This window comes from Diabrotica undecimpunctata, chromosome 2 (genome assembly GCF_040954645.1).
Source record: "Diabrotica undecimpunctata isolate CICGRU chromosome 2, icDiaUnde3, whole genome shotgun sequence".
Lineage (NCBI taxonomy): Eukaryota > Metazoa > Arthropoda > Insecta > Coleoptera > Chrysomelidae > Diabrotica > Diabrotica undecimpunctata.
In genome coordinates, this window is record NC_092804.1 from 13,772,803 (window position 1) to 13,788,867 (window position 16,065).

Genomic DNA, 16,065 nt, shown 5'->3' on the forward strand with positions numbered 1-16,065 from the left:
ACATTAGACATCTAAATATTTAAACTTATCTAATAAGTATATTAGCTACTATAAGCTCATAGTGTGAGTTTTTCATATTACTTAAAAACTTGGTTACATCTTTTTTGAATGCAATCCAAGTTCATTTTCCTTAGTAGTCATCTTGGTTTCAAAGGTGGAGTCGAACATCATTTTACGAATATCTGGTCCAACAAAAACCCCTTCTTTTAATTTGGCTTCTGATAGATGTGAAAAGTTCCCACTCAAGTACTTGAAACAGTTTCTATCTTTGGGCAGGGCCTTGACAAACTGTTTCATTAAGCCTAACTTGATGTGTAGGGGTGGAAGGAGGATCTTTTTTGGATCTACCAAAGTTTTGTACAAAATGTTCTTCTCGCCAGGTGTTAAAACATTTCTTACCGGCCATTGTTTTGTGGTCAAGTATTTATCTCTTGCTCTACTGTCCCATTCACAAATGAAACATGAAATGTGTAAAAGTACAGCTTTTAAATTTGTCTTTAAAGGGTCATAAAAATCCTTTAATCGTCTTTATTATACTTAATAACAAATTCATTCATTAGACCACCAATATCATTACAATAGATCAAATCCCCTTCCTGTCTAAAAAACTGAGTAAACTGTTGAACTGTTGATCTCTGTACCTGTACTTGCAAATAGATGTACCAGGCGACAAAAAATTCTTCCTATGCCTATGGTGATAAGCACAAAACGATATTAGTGGTATATCGTTATAATCTTATGAGACAAAGCGTAGATCTAGGTTATATTATTTTCTTCATGTAGCTAATTTAAATGTTCCTTTGTATTTTACATCAAAAACTAGATATGTACTTTGCCGTTTGGAATATTTGACCAGTACGTCCCCATTTTCATTATTCGTGGTAAACTTCCACATTTCGTGGTGGCTGTTAAAGTCACTGATGTATATAGTAGGGTGTAGAGAGGTATTTACCACTTCTGGTTTCCCTGTAGTGGCTGAGGGTTTATATTCATTAACTACGCTAATCCCTCCGATATTGGTGACCACTTCAAGTATATCGCTTTCATTGAAAGCGATAAGCAGGAATCCATTTTCTATATTGCTTCGAATATAGGTTGCGATACAGATATGTTTATCGTAAGTGGCTCCCAGTAAATCGTAGCTCCCCCTTAAAATAAAGCTGAACTTTGTCTTTAGCATGGATCTTTTGTATGGCTATTAGATCAACAGTCGCTAGGTGATATGGACCAAGCAAGGTTTAAGCTGAAACTCTGAGGGATTGTTAAGCACTATAAGTTACCCACTTGAGAGCAATCATGAAAGTATGAAAATAATTTTTGCAAAAGGTAGAAACAATTAACCATTTTGCCTGATTTTGCTGTTTTTGGATTAACAAATTAATTTAAAAAACGTCATTTTGACGGCTTTTTTACCTTCTTACAAATAAAATGTTTATGTTTAATGGTAAAAACGTATTATAGATATATATTAGCAAAAAACTTTAAATTTCTCTGAAAAAACCAACTACATTATACTTAAAAAACACATCATTTGATTTCTTATTCTGCTCTTGGAGTTGTATACTTATTTTGGAAATATTTTAGGCAAGTTTATTACCTGAATCCATATACGCATCTAACTGGATAGAATTAAAAGACAAGTCGATGAAGAAAGATGTAATGTTCCTAATTCATCATTCCCAACAAATACCAAAATTAAGTGCTTATAACCTGTATAATGTTGACATGAATTCATACTTAAAGGTAATAATTTGATTAAATGCTGTATATTTTTAAAATGTTCTCTCTTTTATGTATATATATATATATATATATATATATATATATATAAAAGAGAGAACATATCGTCGGTATACTGCGAAAACCAGGTAAATGACAAATTTTAAAATATTGAGTTAAGTATACCAAAATTCTCAGCTTTTTCCGCTCTGCATACAGGTAAAACCCAATAAATGATACGACTTACCATTCAGCAGATAATTTGTGTAATAAACAAATAAGTTACACCTAATCAACTTTTCATTTTCAAATAAAACAATATATCGCTACTTACTTATATAAAATTAAAGTTCTGTTGCATGTAAAACAAAGTAAGCCCACATAGATTATTATGCCGGACAACAATATATTTCTACTACTGCAAACCATATTCAGTAAAAAGGTGATAAGTGTCTTTACTACTTTTTACGTGTATGATTTATTAAAATTTCTCTTTCATATCGACTAGTAAAAACCTTTAAGTACACTTACCTCATTCTACCTGAAAACGGGTTGAGTTAAAATTTAGAATTGGTTACTAAGCTAAACCTATAAATGATTTTTATAACACATACACAGATAGAATAACTAAAGACAGCAATTCTTGATGATTCTGAGAACAATATAGTCTCAATGATGGAATCCATTTTTGATAGTGACTTTTCAGATGTAGACCCCACATATCAGCCAAGTGAAGAGGGATCGCTCTCTCTAGGAAGTCTATATGATTTACACACTTTGATAGCCTAAATGATGAGAAAAAATATACTGAAATAGGTGCACCCACGAACAATTTAGTGTCAACTGAAATAGCTAGTTGGATATTAAATCTACTTCTTGACAAAGTATGGAAAGACGTACGTCCACTAAAACGTTGGAGAAAAGCTAACCCCAAAGATTGGGTAATAAATGTCGCAAAAAGGAGGCGTGATGAGGGTTTGCCTTATAAGATAAAAAAAGACCATAGACCAGCAATGCCAAAACCAGTTAATTGTTCAGAGTGCTTTTACAAATGTGCCAGTTATTTCAGCGAAGATTACAGACAAAGACTATGTCGTGATTATTGAAAGTTAGAATATATAGGCCAGAAACATTTTCTTATTGCACGTATTAAAACGGAGCCACTAAAGAGAGTTGTTGCAGTTCGTTGAAGTTTAAAAAACCACGTGCATTTTCTAAAAAGTGTTACTTATATACATACAGGTATGTGAGAAATTTCTTTGTAAGACACTTTGTATATCAGCGTCGTTAATACAAGATGTTGTAAGAAAAACTGATATTCTAGGCAGTTATCCACATACTGATAAAAGAGGCAAACATACACCTCCAAATAAAACAAGCAGTAAAACCCGAAAAATCGTGAAGGCTCATATTGAGTCTTTTCCAACCATGGGCCCAAATTATATTCGCCAAAGTTCAAAGCGTAGATATTTGGACAAAAATTTAAGTATAAGAAAAAAGTACCAACTTTTTATAAATGACTATGAGCAGAAGAAACTGGAAGGTGTTAGCGAAATTACATATCGAAGAATATTTTCTAACGACTATAAGTTTTTTGTTGCTAAAAAAGATCAATGTTTAGTTTGTAATAAATATGATAGGGCTAATCCAACTGACAAATCGGATTTAGAAGACAGTTTCAGAGAACATCAGAAAAGAAAAGAAGTATGTAATCTTAAAAAACAAAATGATAAGAAAAGATCTAATGAACAACGGGATTTTGTTTCAGTTACTTTCGATCTACAGGCCGTACTACAGATTCCAAGTGGATTGACTGGAAAACTATATTATTCTCGAAAATTATGTGTCTACAATTTGTGTGTATATGAAGCCGCATTACCAAATGCAGCTTACTGTTTTGACTGGTCAGAAATTAACGGTAGAGAAGGAAGTTCTGAAATAGGAAGGATTATACTCCACTACTTATCAAAATGTGTTTCAGAATATGTAAGTGAAATAAGTTTATTTTCTGATACCTGCAGAGGACAGAATCGTAATCAGCATATTGCAGCCTTACTATTATGGGATGTTCAAAACATAGACCATTTAAATATTACTGAACACAAATTTTTAGAGTCTGGACATTCCTATATGGAAGTTGACTCTATGCACAGTAGTATCGAAACCGCTAAAAAAACACAGATCTATCTATGGGATGCCAGATTACTTGTGTGTTTTTCAAAATGCAAGAGGAACTAAAAATATCAAGGTTGATGATAAAAAAGTATGTATAGAACCATACAAATGTAAAGAATTTAAATACTACGACTTTTATGATTTAAAAAATTTGTCACACTTTAATTAAAAACCGGACAAAAGACCAAAATGGCGAAAAAAGAATGTGGTTGAAGATAAAAAGAATGAGATTCGTGAAAGGAGAGACAAACAGAATCTATTTTAATTATGACATGTCAACAAGCTTCAATTATTTCCTTACTGATACTGCACGACAGTCAACAAGAAAAAAGCACGCCAAGTTATCAACTAATTCAAGCAATCTTTTGAAGAACTTAAGCAACTTTATGATGCACATTTGCCAATGATGCCAATTAGCATAGCAAAAAAGAGAGATTTGGTACAGCTATGTGATAAGGGAGTGATACCGGAGGAATATCACGGGTGGTATCGTAATTTGAAAACGGGAAATGATGTAACAGACATCTTGCCAGAGCCTGCTTTCAGTGACAAATCGGACGAGGAAGCCTCATAACAATAATATTGTCATTATTATATTCGAAATAAATTTGATTTTTTCTATAAAACTGCCTGTCATTCATATAAACAATAACTATAACTACACACAGCTGTTAATAAAATTTTCAGGGAAAACCAGTTAAATGTCATAAATATCGACTAATACCTTAAAATATTGCTATTACCTTGTAAAAGCCTCATATCTCGATCACAAAACTGGACAATATTATACTTGGTTTATTATATTTGTGTTAAATATGTTATTTGAAGAGTAATTGATTTATTTAGATTTACAGGTAAAACCAGGTAAGTGATAACATTTCCAACTTAAATTTAGGATTAGTCAGATAGGTGTCTCAACTTTTTCAAATATATCATTTCAGATATATGAATCTTTCACTAGAATACCTAATATCAAAAACAACCTGACTGCTTAATTCACAATGTAAAACTAAACTTTAAAAACGTTTTTTCTCGATTTCGGTATTCCGACATTTACCTGGTTTTCGCAGTATACCGACGATATATATTCACAAACGCATTCACTTCTTCTTTGTATACATTTTATGTTTCTAATTGATATAGTTTCTAATTTTTTAGGTTGTTAAATTGGCGTTTTCATTTTACACTCTTTTTTCAAAAATATCGGACAAACAAGCAAATAAAATTGAGTAGATTGTTAAAACATCCGGATTTTCTAAACATACTTAATTTGTGAATATTATAAACAATAAAGTTCTCTGCAGTGTGCATTTATATGTTTATTCGTACATCATGTGGAACATATTTGACAGACTCATAAACCATCAATCAGGGACCTCATTACGGAAAAGCAAATAAGAAAAAACAGAAGAAGCAGGTCAATAAAAGACTGGAAGTGGCAGACCAATAAAAGAGTAGAAGACCGACATAGCAGATATATTACAAAGTTCAAATCCTGGCAAGAAGCAACACAAATGCTCTCTCAACACCTAACCGTAGAAGAGGAACGATTATGTATGTAGGTATAATCTCTAGGTAAATGGTTCAAAAGTAAGAGAGGCAAAACACTGCTTTAAAGCAAACAGTTCTTTTGATTCCCCTACTAATTCTTTTTTCTTGCAGTAATGCGTGGAATTATCTGTTTTACACTGAGACAAGAACAAAACGCTTTAATGAGGCAAAAATGACCAATATTTTTACTAAATTATGAAGTTTGGCACAAATTTTCACAAAAAAAACCTGATGATTGATTATTTACGAACTAATAAGTAACAACACCTCTATTTTAGCATTAGTTTAATAAGATTGTATATCCTTTCTTTAGAAACTACTCAGAGCATAAAGCGGTATCATTTCTTATTATAATGTAATTTCTGCACAACCCGGGTACACTTCAATCTACTTTTTCTTGACTGAAATCTGAAACCCCATAATTATAATTACAGCCTGTATTGTCGTAACAAATCCGGCAACCTGCATAACTTCAAAACTAGTTGCAAGAGGTTCTCTTATACAAGTCCACTTAACTCGAGTGGTCTGCTGGGATTCGACGCTTCAAAATCCCCTCACTTTCCTAAAGGGGGTGACATTGCTGAGAAACACCTTGTCAGGGATGGCTTGAGTCGCAGGTTTAAATTTAGGTTTTGACTGTTTGGTAGTTTTAGAGTGATTTAAGATTTTATTTCATTATTTCATTCATTTCATCATTTATCCAAGATACTACTTAGCGTTGGTTGAGAATAACATTTCGGCTAAAAAGAATAATGGAATAGGACGATGGTAAAATGAAATAAGCTACTAGAAGCAAATCGAACAAAAAAATTCTCATGTCCTTTTTCTTTGTATTTGTTTATGCAACTTAGGAGATAGCATATTTTTTTTATCTCGATGAATGACCCTTATTTTTTTTTAATTGCAAGTTCAAAATGCTTTATACGACTTCACCTCTATCTACAGTTTTAGTTTATTTGATCCATGAAGTTACAAAATATCAATAATATCAAAATAATAAATTAAAATATATATATATATATATATATATATATATATATATATATATATATATATATATATATATATATAACCTAGAATAAATATAAAATAGATCTCAAAATTTAAAATCACACTAAGCCCTTCTTTAAATACACTACTCAACAATTGAAGTGGATAATTTGAAAAATAACTAAAATTAACATATAAAACTATTTTTAAAATAATTGCCTGTACTATACTCTATATGCTATCTTTATTGCCGATTATTTTTTGTATGTGGTTTTTTTCTCCCAATTTTTATCGGCCCTTATCTCGTACAAAGAGAGACATGTTGTTCCAAAAATGAATATACAATTCGTATAAAAGTGCTCGTATTGGCTTTACCAGTTGTCAATAAGTCAAGAAATCTATTTATCACAAAAACATTATGCCGCAAAGACGTTTAGAACTAGTGCTCAACAAGAGTTGATATGAGGCTAAATGTGTCGCAAAGTGTGATAAGTCGCACATGGAATCGGTATGTAGCAACTGGATCTGCAACATACAGGCATAGAGGAGGAAGAGAACGATCTACAACTCGGCAAGACAGTTTTGTAGTTCTGAAGCCAACATTCACGCTTCAGACTGTCAGAAGACGGTTACATGCATCCAATTTAAGGGCTAGACAGCGCGCTACCCATCCACGACTAACTAGGGAGCAGCGTGCATGCAGATATCGCTGCTCGATGGAACACTATCAGTGGAATTTCGAAAATTGGAGGAACTGTCTCTTTACTGGCGAATCCAAATTTCGTTTGTATGCGAATGATGGCCGAATATTAGTGTGGAAGGAACAGCGTTACAATGAAAATCTGAGAGTCCCAACCACTCTTTTTGGAGGTGGATCCGTTTGTGTGTGGGGAGGCATATGTTTTGACGGTCGCACGGACTTAGTCGTCTTAATTAATGAGACAATGACTGCTACACGATATCGAGACAGAGTCATAGTACCAATAGTTGTTCCATTTTTTGGTGCAATAGGCAAACAATTTGTTCTGATTGATGATAATGCTCGCCCTCGCCGTGCGAGAATTGTCAACGAGTGTATAGAAGCTCATGGCATTACAAGAATGGAGTGGCCACCGTGTTCACCTGATATAAATTGCATTGAACATGTTTAGGCCGAAATGTGCAACAAAACAGGCTCCTTTAACCGCCCCAAACGATAGATCAGTTGGCTCTATATTAAGCGCGATTTGGGAACGTATACCGCAGCAGTTCATCAATAATTTAATAAGAGATCTTCCAAATAGAGTTAGAGCACTAAGACGACACAGAGGTGGACCCACACACTATTAATTTTTCTTTTCGGGATATTAGAAATTGGGCAGGAATAGAAATTTTAGGTTGTTAATTTTACAATTTTTGTTTATTTTCTATTTTTTTTTCTTAAAGAATTTCTTTCTTTCGGTTCATCTGTATGAAAATACGAAGTAAAAATAAATCTTTATTTATATCACTCCATTTTTCTATTTGACCTTATGAACAAAAAATAAAATACACATTTTCATAATATCCACTTCAATTATTGTTGAGAAGTGTACAATGATATAGGCGGTACTACAAATGTGTTAATTTGACCCACCCACTGTACCGTATTAATATTTTAATTAGTTACCTGCAAATAAGGAGGTATTTTTTAGTGGAACTGTCAAAAAATCTTCCAATTGGTTGCTGTTATCAGTAAAATCAAAAACAAGTTATTTAGCACCAATAATCGTAATATGAGTAATTTGTGGGCATGATACATTAAGTAAACAGTTGTTCTTTATGACACCGATAAAACCAGAATATTGAAAGTGTTTTTATATAAATACATGTAAATTAGTAGAAAATAAATATACTTATTATAGTTTTTTAATTTTAAAATTACCTACTTCTTTTAAAATAAAAATTACATGCTTTTGTTTTTGATTCCAGTCCAGAAATGGTTCTCAATAATACTTTATTAAAATTAAAACTTGATATAAGTCGTAATGTTCGTTTTCTCATACATACAGCTGAGTTTATAAAAGTGAAATTTCTGATACATTGGCAGAAACTGACGAAGAAAATTACACCGACAATATTGTAATAGTTATTCATGAATAAATTAACTTTTTACTGAGGAAATATGTTAAAATGTTATCTATGCATGCCTCTTCCACTAAATACACGTAACCTATCTGTATAAATTGCAAACTTTACAATTAGTCCAAATCGATTTGTCAACATGGAAAGTTTGATGCCGTATTTATGTTTTTTTTTATTTTTATGTAGGTACTGCCTAACAGGAGACATAACAGATTTAAAAAAACTACCGTCCTAGCGTCCTATCAGTATGCTTTCAGACAATTCACTTCAGGTTATGTTGGGATACCTACAAATATAATAAAACTGTGTAAAATACCTTCATAAATGGGAAATTTCCAGACAACTTAAAAATAGCTGTAGTAAAACCAGTGTATAAAAAAGGTGATGCCACTTTATTAGAAAATGATCGTCCGATATGCCTCTTACCTTACCATCATTCTGTAAGGTTTTTGAAACAGTCATGTGTGTCAGGCTTCTCAGTTTTTTCTATACTGAGGGACTGTTCTACCATGCACAACATGGGTACCTTAAGGGAAAATTTATAGAGACTGCCGTTTATGATTTTGTAACAAAGATAAATGAGGGTTATGAAAACAAAGATATATCCATGGGCATATTTTTAGATTTATCAAAGGCATTTGATACTTTAAATTACAAAATTTTAATGGAAAAGCTTTACAGATATGACATTAGAGGGCCAGGTTATAATTGGATAAAATCATACCTATCAAACAGAAAGTAAAATTTGAGTACGAGGGAAGAAATTACTTCTCTGATGATGGTCTCATTGCGGTGGGAATTTCTCAGGGAAGTATTATGGGTCCTCTTCTCTTTGTTTTTTATGTAAATTATTTAGCTTTAGACATTACAGATAACAATCAGAATACTTTTATTGTGGAATTTGCAGATGATACTAACATTTTAACTATAGGGTCATCCTTGAATAATTTATTGAATATCGCTAATAATAGATTAAATAAAGCACAGAAATGTCTCAATATGAATAAACTCATGCTGAACAGAGAAAAAACAAATTATATCTGTTCCGTCACTAAAACAAATAATAGTACCCTACCAGAAACTGTCTCAATTCAATCGCAAATGTTTACTCTAAACCAATGCACAAAATTTCTGGGGGAACATATTGACCAAAATTTAGATTTTGGAGTGCATATAAATGAGATCTGTAACAGGTTAGCATCAATCTGCTACTCTTTTAGAATAACAGCAAATTATTTAAACGAAAAATGTAAACAAGTTGTATATTTTTCAAATTTTCATTCTGTAATGCGATTTGGAATAGTTTTCTGGGGGGAAGTGGTAACGCTGAATAGGTTTTTATATTACAAAAAAGAGCAATCAGAATTCTACTTAACTTGAAATACAGGGATTCATGTAAAGGTAATTTCAAAAAGCTAAACATACTAACAATGGCCGGAACATACATATATGAATGTTTACTTTTCATTTTTAAAAATAGACATAAATTCTTAAAACACATAACAAACCATGATACTAATACACGAAACAATCTCATAAACTATAATATACCAATACATAGACTGACAGCATCTGAGAAAACCACAGAATATGCCTGTATTAAATTCTTTAATAAACTGCCTTACAGCATCAAAATAGAAACTGACATAAATAAATATAGAAAGTCTGTTCAACAGTTGCTCATACACCTTGAACCGTACAAAGTGGAAGAATACCTTCAAGCTGACCTGCAGGGAGACTGAGGGCTCTTATCTGAATCTAAATGTTACGGTTACTATTATTATATTTTAATATTACTTTTATGTTAAGTGTAGGTTATATACATACACATATATATCCATAAACACATACAATTAACATGAGTCACTCGCTTCACATCCAGGGACCCATCATAGCATTATAATATATAACATACACAGGAAAACTAGGCCACGTTAAATATGATTAAATATATAAAGGGGAGAAAACAAAGGTAAAAAGTAAAAACAAAAAATTTTTTTTTGAACTAAAGAAAAATATTACATTTGGTCAAGAAATCGGTTATGCAATCGTAAATTGATCTATTTTAAGTCGCTAGGACAGATAAAACGTTAAAAGAAGATTTACCGGTAATATAAACTATATTATTATATAATAAGGTTGATTCCAAATTATATTTGACACAACCAAAAATTACATGTTCTAGGTCGTCTTCTACTCCACATTCCACACAGTTTTTACTCTCCATCACATGAATTCTTGCAAGATGAGCTCAAAAACAAGCATGTCCAAATTTTAGCCTAGATATAGTTGTTACATAACGCCTAGGGACATTATAAGTTCTATGCCAATGTGAAACAGGGACAGTTGTGTGTAAAGAAGTGTATCTATTTGGGTTGGTAAAACAAAACTCAGACCATAGATCACTTCACTTATATTTCAAGATTGCCTTGCGTGTAGCAACCAAATCAGAAATACTGGGTAGATATTCTGTGGTATCCACTGATTAAATACTTAATTTGGCCAGTTGGTCCACATGTTCATTATGTTTAATTCCACTGTGTGCTTTGGCCCATATAAATATCACATTTTTTTATTTTCTTTAAGGTGTTTTACTAATTTTTTAATTAATATTAGGTAGGGATTGGAGTATGTGGTTGGAAAAAAAGGTTGGTTAATGGCTGTGAGAACTGACATGAAATATGAAGCAATAATAACGGAGGATTCCCTATTAGAAACAAAAAGTAGGGCTTGATATATGTGTGATTTTAAATTAATAGCTTCATCAGCAGGAACTGTGTTTTCTATAAGAGCTTCACATAGGATTGGAGAGTTTTTCTTTATCCAATATTTATTCGTTAAATCATAATTGTTTAAATTTATTAATTCGGTATAAAGGAAAGTGTTCTCGTGTTTAATTGCCAGTAAAAAATTTTCGGCCAAGAAATGTCTTCTAAAAGAAATTGGAGGCTCAAGTGCTTCAACTTAAAGGGGCTCAATAGGAGTTGTCTTCATGGCACCAATACAGATCCGCAAACACTAGTTTATAAATATGTTTAATTTGTTTAGTAAGTTCTTGCTGGCAGATCCATATAACCAACATCCATAATCTACGATAGAGCGAATGTACGTTCTATAAAAAAGTAAGAAAGTCTGAACATCTGTTTCCCACCAAGTTTTAGTTGTCATTTTCAGAAAGTTTGGGCCTTTTTTTACATCTATTTAACATATATTCTATGTAAAATTTCCACATGAGCTTATGATCCAGTATAATGCCCAAATATTTAATTATTTTTTAAAAGGTATTTCTCGCTGTTTTACTATAAATGTTTCTATATTGGGAATATTATGTCTACTGAAAATGGTCATTGCTGATTTAGTGGCCGACAGTTAAAGGTGGTTTTCTCCCAACCAATTTATGTTATTGACTTTACTTATTAAGGCCTCTTTATCATTATTGGCAACGTGGACTACTATGTTGTTACTAGTGGCAAGTTAATAATAGTTTTTCCATTCACTTTTATGTTTATGAAGTCATTAGTACTTATAGTCCCATATCGTCCTTACTACTTTGTATTTGTACCTACACTAAAAGTGTTGTTGGCTTTGTCAACATCGTTCTGAAATTAATAAACTTTATACCACCTTTATATATTTCTAGTTCCTTTGTCTTTTTAGCCGACTCTTAACGAACATATTCATCACGAACCCGCTTTAAGAGAGTTTTAATTATTATTATTAAGAGAAAATTAGCTCGAAACAACACGAATTTAAACTAAGAAAGGTTTACGTCGACGTGAAGTAAAAACAACTGCAAGAAATAAATTCCGTAAACATTTATTTTAAAGTTTAGGAACGTCGTCTCTTGGCGTGGAACTACTCTTTATTCATATTCATTTAATTACCGTCATAGTTCACGTTTAAATTTTCCTTTGGTGCTTTGGTGCATAGAGCCCAGAGCGAATATTAAATTTATGTAGGAAGTACAAAAGTGCACTTGATCCTTGCCTACAAACCATTGTGTACAGGGCCGCACCAGATTTATATGAAATTCTAACTTTGATTTATTTATAAACCTTTCAGAGAAACTCAGTTTAAAACAACACGTAAAGGAAATTCTTTTGTCATATGGATATAATTAATTTTCTGAAACTTTTATTAATTTTACCAATACAAATATGTTTACGAAAAACATAGATTTAAAGTTTTGTACATAGAATGTACAAAAATGATCGCGTTCAATCAACACAAAATAAAATATACTAATGTTAACAGAAAAATACAATGATGTTTATTTTGTTGAAAATAAAATATCGGGACATAGAACGAATATTTATTTTTAAAACGGAGCATCTCTCTTATAGTACGGGAGGTAGCAAGTAGCTACACATCACATACTCACTACTGGCGTTAAAGCAATCGCAGTCTCCATCTAGTGCCCCAGCAAAATGTATGTAGCATTTACGTACCACCTAATTACAAACTTTTAGAAGAGGAACTGTATGATCTAATCCATCAACTCCCCACTCCTTATCTTCTTGTGGGTGACTTCAATTCTTCTTCTTCTTCCTATGCCGTCCCCATTAACGGAGGTTGGCGATCACATTTTTAAAAGCTTCTCTGTCTTTTGCAACGTGGAATAATTCGTCTACAGTCATGTTTGTCCAGTCTCGAATATTTCGCAGCCATGACTTTCTCTTTCTACCTATTCCCTTTTTGCCATCGACTCTACCCTGCATGATGACCTGCAGAAGACTATATTTATTATTTCTTAGTATGTGTCCAAGGTATGCAGTCTTGCGTACTTTTATCGTTCTCAACAATTTTTTGTCTCGACCCATCCTTCTCAGCACTTCCTCATTGGTGACCCTGGCAGTCCATGGAATTCCCAACATTCTCCGGTATATCCAAAGTTCAAAGGCTTCAATCTTTTTAACTATTTGCGCTTTTAGTGTCCATGTTTCTACCCCGTACAATAGTTGACTTCAATGCACACCTAATATTATGTGGGGTTCTGATAAAACATTTGGAAGGGGAAAAGTCGTTGAAAACGTATTAAACTATTCTAGCACTTGCCTATTAAATACTGGATCAAGTGATTACTTCAATATATCTTCTGGCACATTTTCAACAATTGATTTGTGCTTCTCTGAGCCAAAGGCATCATCTTTATTAAACTGGCATGTCCTCGACAGTCTCTTTGATAGCAATCACTTTCCAATTCTGATTTCAAATAGCGAGAATAAATCGAATTGGCGAATCGCCAATGCAGATTTAATTGGCCTCTGCTCGTATCTCAAAAAAAAACTTCCCCTTCTGTCTCTTTCTGATGACGTAGATGAATCTCTGAACCTTTTTTATCCACTGCATTATCTCTGCACCTAAACTACATATTGGCAAAACTTCTACAACCTATACACGGAAAAAAGTACCATGGTGGAATAAGGATTGTGAATATGCAGTTCGTCAATACAAAAAAGCATTAAACAGACAACGAAGAACTCGAAAAAACGAAGATTTTGTTCAATTTAAAAAACTAAAGGCCAGAGCAAAATACGTGCTAAAAGAAAACAAAAAAATTTCATGGAGAGAATATACTTCGTCACTAAAATCCAACATACCTTCTGCCCAAGTATGGACGAAAATACGACAAATGCAGGACCGTAAGACAAGTTTCGGTATTCAAAGTATAAGTTATCAAAATATAGTTAATAATGACACACAACGGATTGCCAATTTACTAGCTGATACGTTTCAACAAAAATTCAAAAGGCAATACTCATCTAATACAGCATTAGGCACATTAACTGAAAAGTTCTCCACAATAAAAACTGCACAAGAAATCGATCCTATTAACACACCATTTACCTTAGAGGAACTACTGACGGCACTTGATTTGTGTAAAAACACAGCCTCTGATTCAGATGACATTCCTTTCATATTCTTAAAGAAATTATCGACTCCATGCATCATAATTGTATTAAAATTTTACAACAGTATTTGGAATAGTTACAATTTTCCTAAGCGGTGTCGAGAATTATAATATATTATACTAACTAAAAAAGGTCATATCCAAACACAAAGTTTATCTAATTCATATAGGCGAATGTCGCTGACGTACACCATGTGCAAATTAATGGAGAAAATGGTAAACAAAAGATTGGTCTGGTTTTTGGAAAGAAATAGAGTTTTTTCAACGGCACAATCCGGTTTTGGATCTCATCGGTCTACATCAGATAATTTGGTTATTTTACAATCACATATTTCCGACTCTATGGCCTGTAAACAAGATTTGTTAGCAGCCTTTTTTGATATCGAAGAAGCATTTGACACTGTTCAAAAATCTGTAATACTCCAAAATCTTCAACAATGTAGACTTGGTGGAAACATATACTACTTTGTGCAGAATTTTTTAAATGATAGAACTTTTAAAGTTATATTAAACGGAAAGCTGTCATCTACTCGTATTCAGCATAATGGAGTACCACAACGTTCTGTTATAAGCACAACTTTGTTCAGTTTGGCATTTAATGATGTAGGCAAAAGTATCCATCTCCCATTACATGCTAATGTACTCTTTTGCAGAAGAAAGAATATCGAAACAACATGTCGACTAATGCAAACAGATATGGATAATATAAGAAGGTGGTCAAGGCATATTGGGCTTTCCTACTCATCTCACAAAACTAAAATTATAAAATTTTTCAGAAAAAAGACAATAGATATTCCAATTTTGACATACGACGGAGTATTACTAGATGTTATTGATCATCATAAAGTCTTAGGACTGACCTTCGACTCCAGACTTACTTGGAATACGCACATACAGGAAACGAACGTCAACTGCTTAAAAAATATTATTATCCTAAAAAGTTTAGCACATTTCCAATGGAGAGCTGACAAAGAGGTATTGCTTACAGTTTACAGATCCATTATTCGCTCTAAAATAGACTATGGTAGTTTTGTCTATATGTCTGCCTCCAAGTCACACCTGAAAGTTCTTGACTCCGTACACAATACGGGTCTTAGGATCTGCTTAGGTGCCTTCAGATTTAGCCAAGCTCAAAGCATATACTGTGTAGCTAACAAACCGCCACTCTGGTTAAGGAGACAACATATTCCTTTGTCACATGCAGTTAGCTTATCAGCTAATTTACAAAATCCAGCCTACCAACTACTTATTCAACCAAATAATCTCATTCATCATTCTCAGACCACTAGAGCTATACAACCTCTCTCTTGTATCCTAAATTCTATTCTCGACGGTTTCGATCTTGCTGCAACTTCACCCTTTCATATCTCCACACATCCTCCGTGGCATAAGCAACTTCCGAATATCAATACCTCCCTTTGCTCTTTCAATAAACATGATACCTCTAAAGCTATAATTAAACAATTGGTCCTAGACATACTTAATCGAAATCAGTTTCATAAAGTTCTTTATACAGATGCCTCTAAAAATTATTTAGAGGTGGGTAGTGCTGTTGTTTCCTCTTTCAGCACTACAAAACTTATCAGCCTTCCTGCCGTTTGTAGTGTATACACTGT

The 16,065-nt window shown here is 32.8% G+C and overlaps 1 protein-coding gene across 1 annotated transcript in view; it reads right to left on the reverse strand.

The window, feature by feature from the left end:
- The window catches only part of LOC140433617 (cell adhesion molecule Dscam1-like), a 757,823-nt gene that overhangs the window by 656,351 nt on the left and 85,407 nt on the right, over positions 1–16,065 (reverse strand). The gene's annotated exons all lie outside the window — the stretch shown is intronic.